This window comes from Erpetoichthys calabaricus, chromosome 4 (assembly GCF_900747795.2).
Source record: "Erpetoichthys calabaricus chromosome 4, fErpCal1.3, whole genome shotgun sequence".
Classification (NCBI taxonomy): domain Eukaryota; kingdom Metazoa; phylum Chordata; class Cladistia; order Polypteriformes; family Polypteridae; genus Erpetoichthys; species Erpetoichthys calabaricus.
In genome coordinates, this window is record NC_041397.2 from 123,505,610 (window position 1) to 123,518,724 (window position 13,115).

The 13,115-nt window shown below is 33.0% G+C and overlaps 1 long non-coding RNA gene across 1 annotated transcript in view; it reads left to right on the forward strand.

Annotated features, from left to right (window-relative positions):
* The first annotated feature begins 429 nt into the window (after positions 1 to 429).
* LOC114651370 (uncharacterized) overlaps positions 430 to 13,115 on the forward strand; it is an 86,137-nt gene continuing 73,451 nt past the window's right edge. The window contains exon 1 of the long non-coding RNA XR_007934737.1: positions 430 to 544. This is a non-coding gene — a long non-coding RNA (uncharacterized LOC114651370). The remainder of the gene's footprint in view (positions 545 to 13,115) is intronic.

A 13,115-nucleotide genomic window follows, 5' to 3' on the forward strand; every position in this document is an offset into this window, starting at 1 on the left:
GATTACAAAATAAAACTAATACAAATCATCTGTTTTGTCAGTGTTAGCAAAAACACAATACATCTACATTTTTGAAAAACTATTTTTTCACATTCTGGAAATTTCTGCAGATATAAAGAAGTCACACCCACTAACTTACTTTTTCCTCCAATTTCCCAACAATTACACTTCATGTCTCATCTGAGATAAACTCAGTAAAAGCATTCACATCAAGACTGTTGCTTAGGTAAACTCCAGTGGTAATCATTTCCTGCCATTGACTTTAAAGTGGTGAAACCCCAAGAACTACTGTAAAATTCACCATGCTATGTCTTCACATATTTTGATGTGTTTTGTTTTTCCCCTAAGTATAGAAATATTTGTATTAATAAATATTGAAATGATAGAAATGAGTCACTTTTTTAATTCATATATTCACAATTCCAGGTACTAGAGAGGAGGCTAAAGCTGAATGTCTGACACTTTTTCTCAGATGTCTCTTAAACCAAATGCATGAAAGGAGGTCATATCTAGTGTACAGTATTCCAGATTTTGCATCCTTAAGGTAAGATGTTCATAAATTAACACCTTTAGTGATAAAAATAATATGCTTTTGTTTACATTTTTGATATGTTTAATATTGTTTCAAATATAAAATATATGCATAATATAAAACATTATTTTTCCTCTGTCTCAATCAAATCATATCACATTCTTTGATAACACAAAGTTTATCTTATATGTTAACAGCAAATACATCTATACCTGGCTGTAGATTTTAGGAATTTGTGCAGAAAAAAATAATGTTGCTTTTTCTGTTATGTAAGTAATGTAGAATATGGCCTAAAAAACTGAATGCCTAGGCACACTAAAAAGAAGAGCAGAACATTTTTTTTCATCTAGTCTTTATATTACACATTACCTTTTAGAGTTTATAGAACTCACTTTAAAATCAATTTATATTACAAAGCTACAAGAAACAATGACATGCAGAGCATACCTAACTGAAAGCATGCCTGTGTAGGTAAGCTAGTACAATTATTTACATTAGGGTTCAGTAATTTGTCTTTTTGTTACTATTACAATTACCACTGCATCAACTGTAAGTATAACAGGAACACTTTAAACCTAAAATAAAATATTACTATTCAAAATGTTTTCATGGCTAGATAAAACATGTTACTTTGCCATATGTACCTGTCTATCAACACATCATTAGCAGTTGAATAAAACACATCATTAGAGTACCTGAATAAAACTTTCTTAAGAACAAACCTCTGAATGTCAGCTTAGCCTGACTAAGCATTGTTTGCCAAAAATTAACCCCCTCAAATATTGTCTGAAGTTTATTATATTTTGTTTTAAAGTAGGCTTTAATACTTTATCTAGTGTGCAATACAGTATAGTTTTGTAAAACTGCATTAATTTCAGTTTATATACTTAGCCATTTAGAAAAGGTCACTCTATCTATCTATCTATCTATCTATCTATCTATCTATCTATCTATCTATCTATCTATCTATCTATCTATCTATCTATCTATCTTTAAATGTTAATTATTATTTTAATGATGTATTAAAAACAAATTTTTACTCTAATAAAGGACGAAACCTAAATATAATCCCTTAGCTAACCAGTCTCAAAATCCAGGGTAAATAAAAAGCAATGTTGTAATCAGCAATGAAGTGTCATGCAGTTTTAAATAATGTTCTTTCATTGTGGAGGAAGTAATTTCAACAATGTCAAAATGTGTTTCCTTTAACATTTTAAACATCAGTTCATCAGTCTCCTACAGTTATTACCTGACATACTGAGAAGGTAAAGCAGTGAATGATGGCCTTGACAAATTTTAATAATATCACAGGGTGAACAATTTAGAAAAATCATGACCAAGGATACAGGTAAAAATATGCAAGCCTATTGTAGGAATCCTAAAGAATAGTTTAAGTATGTATAAAGTTTGTACTTCCACAAATAGAATTGCCATGCTGACCATAAAATATGAAACAAGGACATTTTGATAAGTCAGGATAACACCATCTATCTATCTATCTATCTATCTATCTATCTATCTATCTATCTATCTATCTATCTATCTATCTATCTATCTATCTATCTATCTATCTATCTATCTATCTATCTATCTATCCTGTGTATATAAAGGTGTGAATGTGGGAGGGGCTTAATTAACCTAAGAACTACTGGATGTAACTATAATTTGTCAAAGTCATGCAGAAAAGGAAACATTATGTTTCCTTTATCCCAACTATAGACACACAATTACATTTTGGTAAAGCAGGTTCCAATCATTATAATCCATTCATTTATGATCAGGGTGCAACATAAATAAATTCAGAAAAAAATTAAAAGGGATTTTAATGTCTCATTTTTCTCACACTGTAAAACTTCCACTAACACGCCTTGCTATTATCCACTGTGCCTTATATTATAATTAACTGAGACCCTGACATTACTATTGTTAACCTGATGCTTTCATCGACCCTCTCGTGGTCTGCAAAGAGTAACCCTGTTTTCCTTTCTGGTGCTTGTTTTATTGTATTCATGTTTTTCTTTTTCTGTGTTGTACTAAATTACACTTCATTTCTGCTATATGTGACACAACTAGACTCAGTACTGTGTCTTTCTAAAGGTGGAATTTCACATCATAATTTAAAGTCGGCACCTAGTTCCCATACTGTGAAGACATCACCCCCTTTTTTTATGTCTCTGCATCATATTACCAGTTCTACGACATCACCATTGTGAAGCTGATTTTAATACTAGAGTTTCTCTGCTCTTTGCCTTAGCATCCAGATCTAACTAATACAAAATACTTATGTAGAACACCACTGCTAAAATACTACAGTAATCTTAGATAGATAGATAGATAGATAGATAGATAGATAGATAGATAGATAGATAGATAGATAGATAGATAGATAGATAGATAGATAGATAGGTAATTTTTCTGTTGTGTCTTTGGCAAACAATTACAATGAAACTGGCAGAAAGTAGCCAGGGTGGTATTTAAACATGTACATTTTAAGAGGTACATAACATTACAACATTTTCTGAGTGTTTGAAATTAATAGCTATGATACACAGAATACACTCTGAAATGTGAAAGTGAAAATGCTTAATAAGACAATGTTAATAAAAGTACCTGAAAGTCAGCAAAGTGCCTGGATCCACATGTGCTCCAAACCACCCATAACCTCATTCACTGCCCTGATCAACAAATACAAAACAATTGCCTAATGTAGTAATACTTTGTACTACCCACTGGTCAGTGAGATATCAGATGAGAGATTAGAAAGTGAAACACAACCTAAACATCAACTGCAGCAACCAAAAAATATATGCCTAATACAAATTATGAAATTAAAATAAAATATTCACAATCCCTACCAAGCATGGTTAGATGCTTGTAGTTATGAAATTTTAGCAAACACACAGTATAATGGGCTCAAACAGATCTCGGAAATAGGCATTTAAGAATGAACTGCCAAGTAAAAAACATTTGCAATATAAAGAATATTTGGCTTACTGTACTGGCAGTAGAGGAGTACTGTAAATCACAAATTGACAGAAGCAGTGTCAGCCTCTGGTGGATTTGTGTAATTACAGCATATGGCCAGGACAGTGCAGGCTCTTTGAGGGCTGTTTACTCTCAACAAGTGTGGTAGAGTCACAATATAAAAAGCTGCACTCAATAACCACAGAAAATATAGTGAACTGGAAATATTTCAAGGTATTTTAATTTAAGAAAAGAAAAAAAAACAGATATAATATGTTTGCCTAATGATATAGGTTGATAGGATAATTATTGTCACAGAGTAAAGTGAAATTCTTACTTGCATGTGCCAATCAACATGCAACACTTTGCCACACTCTGGTGCCATGATTAATGAGTAGGACAACCTTGCCTTGAAACTTCTGTCTATAAGATGCATAGATTGAGAAAACAATAATCAGTCAATCAGTATTTACCACTGACAGCACCTTCCACAGAGCATTATCATAACATACCATATTAATGCTTTATAATAATGCTTTATAATAATGCTTTATAATACAAACGTAAAAGCAAATAAGAATGAATTCAGACTGAAACCCAAATCAAAGTGAGGAAGTCTTGCTGTAACTTGTAAATTTTAGGAGACTATGAGGGTTTGTCTGCAGAATTAAAAAACTTAACAGCGTTGGATCACATCCCACTTTTGTCACACTATAGGCTTTATCTATTGTCGTTTTTCCACTTCCACTGTAACTATTACACAAAGAGGAGAAAATCAATAAAGCAGAGTATTATAGTATTTTCATCATGATGTGTCATTGATACTCTGATGACAGGTATTAGGATTTTTTTTTCACTTATGGGAATTTAGAAGCCTTGTATTCTGTTTATACATAACAAACCATTTTTCTGGTTTGTTTGCTTGTGAAGTGTAAATCTGCTAGTATTTTAGAACAAAGCAGTTTCAACACATGTTTATGTAAGAAATTTTAATATATAATTTAGTAATAACCTATAATAAATATAAACTAATACTATGTACCACATTTAGAAATGTACATGTATTCAGCCCTCAGAATTTGAAGTGTATACTGTATAGTATATTTATTTAAATTATATATTTTAAACAAGAAAACATTATATTGCCAATTATTGCCTGACAACCCTTCCACAAGCTTGAGGGTTCATCTCACAAAGAATCACCCAGAGCTAAGGCTAGACAATAGACTGATATGTGTTGTGTACCATGACTGATTGCTCACTGATCTTAACATGGAGACAGCTAAAATGTTTCAAATACATCTCCAGAATTAAAAAAATAAATAACTGGGATGAATTGAGTCAAGGGTTTATCTTATTAGCTGAAACGTGTTTACCTATAAGGATTTGATTTCACCTTCATTCCAGACAAATCACAATATTACTGTACAGTGGCCAAAGCACATTATATCATGATAATATCATATTGAGGTGTCCTTGGAAATTCCCATACCTCGTATGCACTCAGAAGGGAGCATCTCTGTTTTTTTTATATTTTCTTGGGTAGATCAACACACTTTTTTGCAATTGCTGGCTTCAACCGGTAGCATACGTGAGGTGAGGCAAGTTGATAAATGGAGATTTGTACTCCCATTGTAGCATTGGTAACTTGTGTTCATAACTTGAACCTATTTAATTTAAATTTCACTTTTCATTTATATGGTATCTTATTTATTTCTGCAATTAAAACCTGTTCTGTTCAGAAGCTGGTAAAGAACTAGCAACCATTATGGGCTTAATGAATTTATTACTACACTGTTAATGCTGTGACTAAAGAGGACAATGAGTAGAAGTAACTATTAAAGTGATTTTGAATTATAAATCTTCTTACAGGGCTCCTTTAAAGGCAAACATCTTAGTAAAACACTTGGAATGTGCATTGATTCTGTACAAGTGTCTACTTAGACAGTGTACAGTTCATTCTGCAGCATAGCAGAAGGCTGTACACCTGCAATTATTGTGGTTTCCAGATCCCCATCATTGCCTACTGCTATCAGTACTCAAACAGTTCATCAGGTGGTGCTTAGATTAAACTATATAGTCTAAAGAGGATGTCTAACAAGATGTCAAAGGTCTAAGCTAGTCATCTGTAAAGAGCATTATATAAAAATAATTTGTTGTTGCTGTGCTACTTCTGTACGGCTTCAGAAAAATGTACTATATAAAGCGTGCTCTTGGTATGTTAACTGCATCTTTAAATGTTAAGGAGGCATGACAAAAGAAAATAAATTGTTCCCTTTATGATTATCATTGTCTTGAAATAAAATAGCTTCTTGTCATATTTAACTTAATTGGAAATTTGACAGCATTGTGGTTTCTTTTGTATTGATAAAATTACTTAGCAATTATATAATCAGATGACATATTTCTGTAGACAGCCATTATGATAATAGCCAAGCAAATAATGATCAGAGCCTGGAAGTCAATCTCCTTGTCCCATATACTTTTAACACTTGAATTAATATGATGGTGGTTTTCATCTCTTACTTTGCCACAGTAATCACTGCAATAAAAAGATAAAATATTTCATTATTTATTTAAAATATGCTAAAATAACAGCTGCAGGCAAAAATTATACATACTGAGAAACTGGAATATTGGTTAAGGTTTGCTTGAATGCCTGCCTGCTCAAAAAAGAGACACCAATCTCCCTTTTTCTTCTCAAAACAGTTACAAAGGTGATAATTTGGGGTTGCAATGGGGGGACAAAATGATAAGCTGCTCATCAGTTTATGCAGAGGCTTGCGTGTGTGTAGGATATTTTTTGTTCTTAAAAAATCCCCTTTAGGTTTATAGACACATTTATTACACTGTTAATGCTGTGATTAGAAAAAAAAAAGAAAGTTCCGGTGCAGCTGTGCAGAGAACTTACAGCATCCTTGCGTCCACCCAGATGATCTGTTATTGAAAGTTTGAGTCTGAATGCTAAAAGCTGGATATCCTAATACCAAGTGCGGAGGTTTGATTATTGATTGTAATGTACAGTTTGGCTCAGATCCACTGCAATGATAGACACACTTATCCTTTCAGATCAGAATGAAACCCATTGATAGGTCATTACCATTACTTAGCACATTAGGAATGGGAATAAAATACTTTATATCTTCCAGAGAAGCTGACAATTGTCAGTAAACCTTGCGTCACTAAAGGGGCTAACTTAATTTTTGCATAATGTTCTTGGCCAGTCAATTCGTTACAAATGCTATAATGATCTTATGCTAAAATAATGGCCAATATCCTATCACAGTGAATAGATCATTAAATTGAAATTAAGCACATTCTTTTCAAAATAACTTGGGGTTTTAGTTCCAGGGACTTGTGGCTTCCTAGTAAGGACACACTGTGGGGTCGTTCTGTAAATTCCTTTAGTTTGCTTATACCCTGTTTTTGGGTTGGTGTGTTACATACAACTGATTCCTTGGAGTATTTGTTGCTGGGATAAGGTCTAGCTGAAGACAATCCAGGAAAATTAGAAGACAGATGATGACCAAAAATATTTCACTACTATTGATATGATAATGCTCAATTTTCTCGCAATTATTAAACACAACTGCATTTCTGGTGGAATTCTTTTTTCAGCACACAATTGATACAGATTTTTCAGCTACATTATAATGTATTGACTTTGTACCTCTTCATAATTTGAGCATTTATTTCAGTCTCTAAGTACCTATTAGCATTAAAATGATGCCTTAATGTTCAGTTGCTTGTTTTTCACCTAACTGAGGTAACTGCTAAGATGTATTTTAATGGATATGCTGTTTACTGTTCATATTTGATGAAGATGTGTTTACTGCAGTGCTGAAACCAAGAAGGTGCATCTGATGGGAACAAATGACACACAGCTGTGGCATTTAGCTATTTATGGAGATCATATTAAACATGTACTGAAAAACATTCTCCACACGCCAAGAATGGAAACCAGGCCTGAGAAACAGCATTACTGGATAACAGAAAGTTATAGGATATGTACTAGAAGCGCGCATTTATTGTATTGGTGGCAAAGGAAGCTTCATTAAAGTCCTTTCTGAAATATCCGTTTTCTTCAGCATCCCTTACTCAGACTTCCTAGAATACCCCTGGAATTTCAAGCCCTCATCCTTCCCACTACCCCCTGAAATAAATCCTTGACAGACAAATGAACAGCCATGATAGCGTATTATATATAAAAATATGCCAAAATATCTGTACAGTGGTCTACCATTTCATCTTAGAAAAAGTGTATCTAATCTATAAGAGATGTTCAGACCAAATGCATCCACATATCACTGCACCCTTACCACTTTATTCATGACTAGACTTTTCTGACATAGTATATTATTTTTATTTCAGGTTCCTAGAAATATTTGACATGTCAACCATAATAAATGTTTGTTTTGAAGCTGAAGGGAATTTTTGCAGGATTTGGAATTCCAGATTAGGTTATCACAGAATGGGGTGGTTTTGATTATGTTTCATTTGGAATTTTTTTCTATCTTATTCTTTACTCTTTTTTGTCTTTGTTGTGCATTCCATGTGGGGTTTTCATATTATAAAATTAATTCTGTCAATTATTTTCACTTTCTGTCTAATTTTAAACAAGGTTTTCTTTTTTTCACATCTTAACCCCGTACCATTGTGTTTTCTATCAGTGCTGTGGTTCTGAAATTTGATTGTTCGTGTTTGCTACCACGATGTCACTGTGTAAAGGTATAAACGTCATTGCTGTGCACTTCCTGGTTTTCCAAACCTTCTTACATGCTTTTTGTGATTTTGAGTTCAAGTTCTCGATTTATCTGTTTTTGACTGTTCACAATAATTTAGTTTAGTGTTTTAGACTTGGTGTCTTGATCAATTGATTTCCTGTTTATACTGTTGTCTCATTTCTTATTTTTCATCTCCTGGTTCCTTATTCTTTAATTGTGCCATGTTACCCTGATTTGGCAGAATAGCAGTCAACAACTTACAAGATCAGAGTTACAAAAGTTTGTGATTCCATATGACTTTAAACATAATACTTGAAAACCTTACAGTGTATGGAAAAAGTGCATGAAAATGAATTATGGCTCAAGCTAACAATGAGCAGACACAGTCAAACAGTCATCAGAATGAAAGAAGTTCATTTTGGCTCAGTTGGGTAAGAGGGTTGATTTTTGCTTTTGGTTGTTTATGTCAAGGAAGTGAAGCAAATCCTGGATGAAGCCATATCAAATGACCCCGATACAAAGAAAAATAAGTCCAAAGGGCAAAGAGAATCTAAAAACAAAAAGATTCAATATCTTGCTCTAATTTGTTTCAAATGAAAGCAAGTCTCAACTTCTAATGGAACCCAAAATCAATCCAACGGTTTCAACAAGTATTCATTTCTCATTCTTCAGCCTGGAATCTGAAAGTAATCACATGAAACAATGGAGTAAAGTTATGGTTCATATCATAAACAAGTTAAAGTTGCTTTAGCTTTCCAAAGCAAACAACTTTGAAAGCGGTAGATACTGGGATAGATGTACGTAGATACTCCTTATTCGCTTGGTCTTATAGCATGCTGATGAAGGAAGATCGATATGTATGTCAAGTTCTACAGTGTGTCCAAAGTTTGGTTTTGGCCTCAGTCCAGGAGAGGAAACAGATGAAATTTCAGGGGACGAGAATGGCCACTACAAAATACAGGTAATGTGATCTTTATGAATTTAGAGTGAGCAATAAATTTTATTAAAAAATATGACTAAATTATTTTGTTTATTATGGAAGATAAGAGCATCATTTTAAAAATCAAATGAAGTCCTTAGGAAAAAGTTGTTTTTGTGATCTCCAAAATTAGAAAGCTCATTCATATTTTATCCTGCTCTTCTTTTCTACTTTTCCAGTAGTTTATTCAGACCTCTGTAAGCATAAATTGTCTGAGGTACCTCATGGCTTCTGCCAAATGCGGCATTGTTATTGACTTTACTTTTGTATTAATTTGGTTGAATTCGACAGGTGATCTCACTTCTCAATTACCATCTAAAGTCCCTTCTACAATATCCCACTTGATCAACTAATGTACAAGGGGCATTCAAATATAAACAGGAATTTATGAGCTACACTTTATTTATTTAATACAATGAAATAACCTACACGCTATTTTTCTGTGTAGTCTCCTGCAATACACTTGTCCCAGTGCTCAGGAAGCTTCTTAATCCCAGAAGAGTAGAAGTTTTTTGACAGCCTGTTGACCCATTCTTGCACAGTGTCAATAACCTCCTCATTCGACTTGAATTTCTTCCCTCCTAAAAATTCCTTAAGTGGACCGAGGAGATGATAGCCCCTCTCTGAATGACTTGCATCAATCATACACTCTAGATTGAGAGAGACACTCATCCCCAAACTGATTTTTAAGTCTTGAATAAATCTGGGATGGAATGACTTCATTTGTCAAAAATTTAATAATAATTTTCTGAGCAACACTACTGTGTACCTCCTGCTCTGACATGTTGATTACAACTGACACTACTAATGACAAATTCAAACATGCATGTGTTTGTCCAAAGAGTCATGTATACCTTGCACTCTATATAAGAATATTGTATGAAAATTCCCGTTTATAACTGAACGGCCTTCGTAATTCAATTTGACTTTTATGGAAGAATCCAAAAGGGTATGACACCATTATTTCGGGTTGCCATAAAATTATTTTACAAAGAACAGTCTTTCACATTTTATTTAATGGCATTGATGTTCTGCTTTTTGTCAAGATTGGAGTTCTTTTAGGGAAGAAAATAGTAAATGTCAGTATTCTAAAATTATGGCTTTATTGCATGGTAAGTAAGGGGAAAAAAAACATGGTTTTAGATAACAGCACGTTTACTTGTGCTTCAATAACCTGATTATTCAGAAAACTGATTTCTAAAGTGCCATGTAAACCCTTATACACAATAATTGTTGAAAAATTGGGTTATTGGCCTTTGAAATTCCTCATTAACAGAGATAGATTTCTCAGTGAATGATCTGATTATGTGGCCATGTAAACCAATAACCGAATACTCTTTTTTTAAACATTTTATTAATTTTATTAAAATCAAATAACATTCCATACAAGCAAGTCAAGTTTAACAAAACTAGGTTCTAAACAAATCAACCCACCCATGAGAAAGAGAGCTAGGCCAGCAGAGTAAAACTTTAATAATAGTAAAAATATATAAATAAATAAATGAATCAAAATAAATAGAATAAAAAAGAGAGGAGAGAATCTGCTTCCTCAATTTAAATGCTTAATCCAAGATGTTATTGATTAGATCCTGCCAAGTTATGAAAACATTTTGTACAGATCCTATAAGTGAAATTTTGATTTTTTTCAATTTTAGATAATATATAACGTCAGTTACCCATTGACTTAAAAGAGGTGAGTTAGGATTCTTCCAGATGACCAAGATAAGTCTCTGTGCCAATATTGTAGTAAAGGCAATTACAGTTTGTTTGTCTTTCTCCACTTTAAGCCCATCTGGAAGTACATCAAACACAGCTTTTAATAGATTAGGAGGGATCGTGACACCAAGGCTGTCTGAAAGGCATTTAAAGATTTTGGTCCAGAATGATGTTAATTTGGTGCAGTCCCAAAACATGTGGTCCAATGAGGCTGGAACTTGATTGCAACGTTCACAGGTTGGATCTTGCCCTGGAAACATTCTGGAGAATTTTAAACTGGAGGGAGATGTGCTCGATAAATAATTTTAAGTTGAATAATTATAAGCTTTTCGCATATGGAGCTCGAGTAAATTCTGTGCATTGCTACCTTCCACTCCTTTTCTGAGATGTTGAGTGAGAGATCCTTTTCCCACTGTACTCTTGGATCTTTGAAAGGGAGGGACTGTAAAATGTTTTTATATATTATGAATATGCTCTCTGAGTCCTCAAGACGGATCAATATTTTTTTCCAAATAGAGGTAGTTGGGAGGTGAGGAAAACTGGGCAGATTTTGTTTTACAAAGTTTCTAATTTGAAGGTAGTGAAAGAAATGTGTTGCTGGAAAGTTAAGTTTAGAGTGTAATTATTCCCACAATGCAAAGATGTTGTCTATGTAAAGATTTCTAAGTGATTTAATCCCAAATGTTTTCCAGGCATTAAAAACTGCATACGTTTGAGAGGGCAGAAAAAGGTGTGTAGTTTGATCACTAACATATTTGGATTTCATTTTTAAATACATGATATTGCAAAAGCCATTAAAAATATACATTTTATATTCTCTGCTAATACATATAATGGCATTCTGTTATCTCTATTATTGCTAAATATGACTTATTGATAACATAATTGAATACACAAAAATGTGTTGTCTTTGTCTCAGATGACGTAAATAAACAAAAATGAAAAGGCTCCATATTTCAAAACAGTTAACCATGCACTTGAATGTTATACCATGTGTATATCTTCTAACTTGTCTAAATATTGTGATGTTAGTATTACCTCTGTGTTGAGAAACTGTATGTCTGTAAGCTGCATGGAGATGTGTGATATGTTTGATGGCTGTTCTGAGTTAAAATTTGCTAAAATTCTGCATGTTAGTTTAACTGCAGATCATAAATTTGAACATAAAACTTTGAAATTTCTAATACAATATACCATTTATGAGCTTTTTATTTCTTCACCTTTTGGAGTAAACTGGGAATGAAGACTATTTAGTAGCTTTAGCTTTGATTTCAGGCATTTGCTATGTTTTTGTTTTGGGGAGTATGCACTTTTAATTTTTTTGGGTCCATTTCCTGTTTCAGACAAATATTAAAAAGTAGCTGTGCTAACTATCTAAGATGGGTTGAAATTTAAGCAACCAGTGTTAATGTTTGCAGTGCACCATCAATTGGAATATATTTTGTAATGTGTGTAGTTATTATATATATTATTGTGACTCTTCAATTCCACCGGGGATGGGGGGGTAAAAGGTAACATTATACAATGTTATTGACTGTTATACCTACCTCGCACTCTCCACCTTGCACTTTTTAACTTGCACTGCGTTTTTATCACTCTTTAATTAATATTGTTTTTATTAGTATGCTGCTGCCGGAGTATGTGAATTTCCCCTTGGGGATTAATAAAGTATCTATCTATCTATCTATCTATCTATCTATCTATCTATCTATCTATCTATCTATCTATCTAGTAATAAAATACATTACTACAAATGTTTGTGATGCACCATCTGTTAGAATGACAAATGCAATACATTTTATTACTGAAAATGTTTGTGATGCACCATCTTTTGGAATGACAGAGACTTTGCAGCTGGAGAGACATTTAGAAAGACATACAGACACTTATTCTTTTATTAAGGTGAATGGGTATCAGTCAGTCTGTAGTTTTTACCAAATTATTTTTCTAACAAGTTTCTTGTGTCCCTTATTTTTCTCCTTGCACACACCAGAAATTAACTACATGCTTTTATTGTGCTGTTCACAAAATGATGTTTCATAAAATCATCTTAAACAAAATTTACATGCCAGACACTGCAATGATAATTATACCTGCAGTTATTGTTGGAAAACCTTTATTGACCAGCTGTGAGATTGCAACATAAGACAATCATATATAACTTGATATACAGTATAAATAACTATCCATTTACACATAT